Source organism: Macaca fascicularis, chromosome 4 (assembly GCF_037993035.2).
Source record: "Macaca fascicularis isolate 582-1 chromosome 4, T2T-MFA8v1.1".
Lineage (NCBI taxonomy): Eukaryota > Metazoa > Chordata > Mammalia > Primates > Cercopithecidae > Macaca > Macaca fascicularis.
In genome coordinates, this window is record NC_088378.1 from 76,211,502 (window position 1) to 76,218,043 (window position 6,542).

A 6,542-nucleotide genomic window follows, 5' to 3' on the forward strand; every position below is an offset into this window, starting at 1 on the left:
TAGACATAGCAATTTTGTAGTCTGGGAAGGGCTGAGCAGGCAATCCTAAATGCAACTGCTATATTGAATGCATGATGTCTAGGATAGGATAAAATCCTACTCTGTGTTTGCTTCTCCTGCTCCTTTAAAATTTAGGCTGTGGGGAGAATCGTCAACTGCCCTTGGATGGAAGACCCCCGTAACTTATTCTCAGACTCAAGTAAAAGATTGGTATATGAGCACTTTAAGCTAAAAACAAAGTCTTGATTCAGGAATTAGAGTTTCTGGCACAAATATTAAACTGTTGCTTTAATCCTGTTTTAAAGCTAAGACTTACTTATTTCCTGAACGCCCACTCCCATGCTAAGACTTATAGTTAACTTATTTCATTCCCCATTGACTAGCTGCTTTTCATCTGCACTATGGTCAAAACTAGGGGACAGAGGAGAGGTGAGGAGAGAGAGTAGTTTCCTGGTTCTTCAGAGTCCCGTCACAGGGGGCTCCTCTCCTAGGGTTCCTTTATAGGGGTGAAGTGGCTATAACCTCTTCTGGGCTCCAGGGCAGTGGTGGGTGTCTCTAGCCTCTTGCTTTTGGAGTCTAGGACCCAAGAGAGTCTTGCTCCCTTGTGGTTCTCCTTCAGGCTCTCTTGCTGCAGGTCAACCCAGGGAGCTGCTCACCATGCCACCACGTCATGTACGGCAGGCAAGGCTCCCCATGGCTCTTTTGCAGGGAATACTCTTACTAGGCCTGAGGTGAAGGGTCGTACCCCCACTGCAAGGGATCCTCATACAAAAGGTAGTTAATAGACAATAGCTCCCTCCAAAAGAATCTCTTCACAAAGCCCTCTGTCCCTTCTTTCCAGCATTGGCCTCTCTGTGTCCTGTGTATCACAACCTCTCTCACACTCATGTTAGGGCCTCCTGCGTTAATGCCACTGTCAAAACTGAGGCCGGAGGAGCCCCATGTTAACATCGGGCTACGTAAATGAAGTGGAATCATTGAGAGATTTTTTTATTAAACAAACATAGTATAAAACCTCTAACGATTTAATGATTTGTGTTGGCATAATATATTTAGTAACAATTCTTCACTGAAGCCTGCCTTGTCCCAGCTATGGTACAGCTCACGTTCAGCGGGATTATCCATCTGCAGTGCACCAGTCCTCACTGATGTCCTTTCACACAAACATCCACTCACTCAGCCTTTCAAGTGCAGAGACGCTTGTTCCCTATTCAACTGGGCCTAGCCAGGACACGGGTATTCCTTCCCAGTCCTCCCCTGGCTGATTTTAGGCAACTGTGCCCAGCTCCTCAAAAAAATAGAGGTGCTTTCTAAATGCCTATTTGTTTTAAATGGCAACAAATACATTTCTTTATTGTATACTACATTAAATCTGTAATTCACATAAAACAACTTCATAACCTATTGGACTAATACCCTTTCTTCCTTGATGCCTGTTCACAACATCCAAACCCGGCCCTTTCCTTTATCCCTTTTTTTTTTTTTTTTTTTTTTTTTTTGAGACAGAGTCTTGCTCTGTCACCAGGCTGGAGTAAAGTGGCATGATCTCAGCTCACTGCAACCTCTGCCTCCTGGGTTCTCCTGCCTCAGCCTCCCAAGTAGCTGGGACTACAGGCGCACACCACCACACCCAGCTAATTTTTATATTTTTAGTAGAGATGGGGTTTCACCATGTTGGCCACAATGGTCTCAATCTCTTGACCTTGTGATCCGCCTGCCTCAGCCTTCCAAAGTGCTGGGATTACAGGTGTGAGCCACCGTGCCCGACTCCTTCACCCTCTTTCTTCTTGTTCACACCCCCACCTCACCCTCTACACATACATGGACATGCAATTTAGCCTCTCCAGGAAGGGGTCTTGTCAAGCATTAGGAACATAAATACTAAGGGTACATCACCAAAAACTGCCACACACAGGCCTAGAAGAGCAACTCAATTTTGCCCTGGCCCCACTGCACGCTTCCTCCCCTTCTGGTGGTCTGTGAGCTCCTGGGACCTTCAGAAGGAACTCAGGTGTGTGGCACAAAAGCATTATAATCTTGGAAGCCTGGTAGGACTATATGAGTAGCCAACACCTTTCCATGTTTGTTCCTCCTTTCTTCCCTTAGTTTTGGAGCAATATGTTGCAAGGCAGGACTCAGGGGGTGTGTTGGGGCTGAGAGAAGAAACTTGAAGTTAGCTATTCCAAGAATGCTCTTGAATGGAGATGTTCAGCAGGCAGTTAGGGTTTCTTGCTAAGTTGTTCCTCTCATTTCAGCAGAGTGGGAAGTTGATATGCGCCGCAAAGACACAAGAAGAGAAGGAACCCTAAGCATAGAAGAAAATTTTAAACAAAATAGAATTCACCATGTAAGTATTCAGATCACATGTATTTTGTGCATGAAAGCTTTAATGAGGGCAAACATCTTACTTAAGCAAAATGTTTGCCTTGAAAAGAAAGGGTGAACAACCTAAATGGAGCAATTCTCTGTAAATTTCTGTTCTTTACTATAGACAATTCAACTCAACATATTTTACTGAATATCTTCTTGATGCTGTCCATGGAGACATCAATTTAAATAGGATCCAAGCCTTGCCTTCCAGGAGCTTATAGTAAGAAAGATATTAACTGGTATTTGGTAGTTAACCAGTTATTACTTTAAATAAAAATTGATTTCTGGACTAGTAATGAAAGTGCCAGTTTTCTATCATGTGATGATCATCACAAATCATCATGAAGATCGTGATATTTCTAATGTTCTTAATTTCTCCTACTCAAACAACGCAAAGGATATTAACAGCACAATGGTATCTAAAGCCAAAAGTCATATAGTTTACTCTTTTATTCATGAGATAGGACTAAAAATTTACCTGAGAATGTACATGTTCACTCCTGGCAGGTACTCTTTTCTACTATTATCTTCTAATTCTAACAGGATGCTTTCTTCTCTGTGATTTAAATAAAAGTTATTTCTTAAATTGCATCCTGAGAGCTTATTCCTTCACTTACTTGGTGAACCTAGTTTCATGGCCTATCATGCAACTTCATTATCCATTCTATAACTGAGCTTATTGCTTTGCTCTCAAGCTTGTCAATCTTGTAGATTAGGTATAGACCAAATTCATCTGTTTCTCCAGTACACAGTGTTTTACAATGAGCTAGCACCTTGTGTTCCAGTTAAATGGGACTATTAATTGTCTCTTGCTTTTTTACCTCCATGCTTTCTCTTTCCTCCTTCTTTTCTCTTCTTTCTTTTTTTTAAAAAATCATGTTTCCACTAGAAACTTTTACTACTTGATTATCTTAAAAAGTCATGTTGTACAATCACCCAATTCTGTTTAAAACAGCACTCAGGCTGGTTATGTAGCTGATCTTGGATTAGCCCTTGTTGCACAGGGATGATTTACCACTGGATTCCTTGGAATCCCCTTTCATCGGTCTCAGAATTCTGCAACTGACTGTAGGGCTTCTAGAAGATTATCCATCAGACCAGTCTCATCACCTTTTCTGTTTATATCAATGAGTTGTTTCTTTTTCTTCTGGCATTCTAACTTTTCTTGTTCGACTTTCTCTTTTCCAAGCTTTGCCCTCCTAGTCTTCTCTTCCATTTCTCTTCTCTTACTGTTTTCTCTCACTGCTTCTAAAAACAAAGTTCAGAAGTTACTGAGATCACCAAGTTGTGTTTATCATTGATGCTGTTTACTGTATTTGGTTGTCTGTCTCATTTTGGGTATGTAGTAAAATTGTTCCTCCCTTTCCCTGAGCTCAAGCATGATTATGGCACAATTTTAATTTACAAAATGTGAGTGAAAGTGACATGTCACTTTCATGTGTAAACTTTATGAATTGATATCTGCTTTGCTACAGTCTTTTTTCTCTCTGCCATGCAACCGGTGATATTTCAGAGAGTGACTGATCCATCAACCTGGATTACAGGTGACAATGATGGTGATGTGGAATTGAGCCCCCAGTCAGTCTGCAAAAGATGTGTAATATGAACAACAAGTAAATCTTTGTTTTGAAGCCACTGAGAGTATAAAGTTACTTGTTATTATAGCAAAACCTAATATATTCTAACTGATAATGCTCATACATGATGCTTATGTCTCTTTTTATTCAATTCACCTTAAAAATGTGTATCAATATTCAATCCAGTTGAGCATTCAGATGACTGCAGCCCCAGCCAATATCTGACTGCAACCCCAAGAGGGACTCTATGGGAGAACTAAGAAGGAAAGCAAGTCTTTTTGTCCCCTATTTTCTCAATGGCCATGGAAATTCTTCTTAAAGTAGTCACTTATACGTAAGGAATGTGTGCAAGTCAGAGGTGAATAAGACACACCTTCCTTGGCCTACTTCTTAAAAGCTGGTGTGATGGTTAATTTTAGGTGGCAACTTGACTGGATTAAGTGATACCCAGATAGCTGGTAAAGCATTATTTCTGCATGTGTCTGTGAGAATGTTTGCAAAAGCAACTGACATTTGAATCAGTGGACTGAGTAAGGAAGACCCACCCTGTACCCAATGTGGATAGGCACTATCCAATCAGCTAAAGACCCAGATAGAACAAAAAGGCAGAAGAAAGGCTAATTCTCTCTCTCTTGGAGCTGGGACATCCTTCTCCTGCCCTTGAACATCAGCACTTCAGGTTCTCTGGCCTTTGAATTCTGGGACTTGCACAGTTGTTCCCCATGTTCTCAGACCTTTGGCCCGGGCTGAGAATTACACCATTGGGTTCCTTGGTTCTGATGCCTTTGGGCTTGGACTGAGCCACACTACCAGTCTCTCAGGTTCTCCAGCTTGCAGATGGCCTGTTGTGGGATTTCTCAGCCCCCATAATCACATGAGCAAATTTCTCTAATAAACCTCTTGTCATCTCTTTCTCTTTCTGTCTATATCCTACCAGTTCTATCTCTCTGGAGAACTCTGACTAATATAGCTGGTATTCCCAAGGTTCTGCCCTTGACCCTTTCCTTTTCTCTGCAATTCTCCCTGGAAAGTCTCATACTGTGCCGTGATGTCAACCACAAAATATATGTCTATGACTCCCATATTTATATTTCTAGTCTCAGGAAGACCAGCCTGCCTAGCTGAGCCCTTCCTAATTTTCTGACCTACAATATCATGAACAAAATAAAATAGTGATTTTAAGCCACTAAGTTTTGGCTGACTTTTCTACTAAGTTTTGTGGTGCAAACTTACATTTGAAGTCATTCACTTTGGAGTAATTTGTTACACAGTGATAGTAACCACAGCAGTCAATTCCCTGTACTGCTCCTCTTGATCCTTCTCCCATTAGACTGCAGCCTAGGGGCTGACAGCCTCCTTTGTCCTTATCCCACTGCTCTTTACCCAGGGATCCATCCTGGTCTTGACCACAGAGTCCCCACACTTGCTGAGATTATGATTCAGAATAGTCTAGACAACCTCTCAAGTGTGGATCAATCTAATCGGTCCTTTGAGTTTTCAGAGCTGTTCTTAGTAGTGATGTGCAATTTTGTTTTCCTTTTCAGGCTATTCATATGAAAAAAGGAGGGGGTATTGGTATAGGGAAGACTTTATATGTTCTTTTTCTAACTTTTCCTTGACTCTGATGATAAAAAGCTTTAGAAAGTGTTATAAGAATCCTCATACTTGCTTCAGATTTAGGAATATGGCAGCATGCCACTGTTGTGGATAGATTAGTTTGACTTGGCAAAGTATCAATGCTGGTAAATAGTAAGAAATGATGTTGTCTGGATAGGCTGGGGCCAGGATGTGAAGGACTGAGAATACCAGACTAAAGCACTTCAGCTTCATCCTGTGTGTGGTGGGGAGACATCATTTTCTAAATGTATGAAGGCATGATTATGAAAATGAAGAACCAGACTTAGTGTGTTGGGTAGGGCGGATTCTAAGGGTAACAGCACTGGGGTCATGAGACTATTGCAGTCGTCCGGGTATCAAGAGAGAGGTGAAGGGAATCTGCAGTAATACCTGGCAAAAGGATGGAGAGGGGGGCACAAATGTGAGGGACACCCAGAAGGACTAAGAGGCCCTTTTGGTCACCCACATTAATATATGGGCAGGCAGTGGTAGAGAAGAGACCCAGCATGAAACCTCCTCAGCATATGTAACTATTCATACAACTATTTGTGCAGTGCGTACTATGTGCTGAGAGCTTTATATAGATATTTGTAGCAACCCTTACAATCATCTTGGACACAGGTACTTTCAATACTGCCATTTTATGGAAGAAGCAACTGAGGCATACAGTTTAATGGCCAAAATTATACAGCTAATAATCAGTTCAGCCAGGATTTGAACCCAGGCGATTCACCTTCAGAGTTGACGGTTTTCTCTAATATTCTCTATTTGCTCTATTTATTTTCAGAACTCCCAGTCTTTTTTTCTTTTAGTCTGATCACACTTGTAGGGCTTAATAAAACATTATTTGAAGCTGAACCTCATTTTTCAATTGCTAGTAAATGACCATCCTTCCCTGACCAAGGAAATAAATCAATTATATTCTAGGTCTATGGAAACATTTTCTGAAATAGGATCTGTGTGGGTCAGCCAAGAACA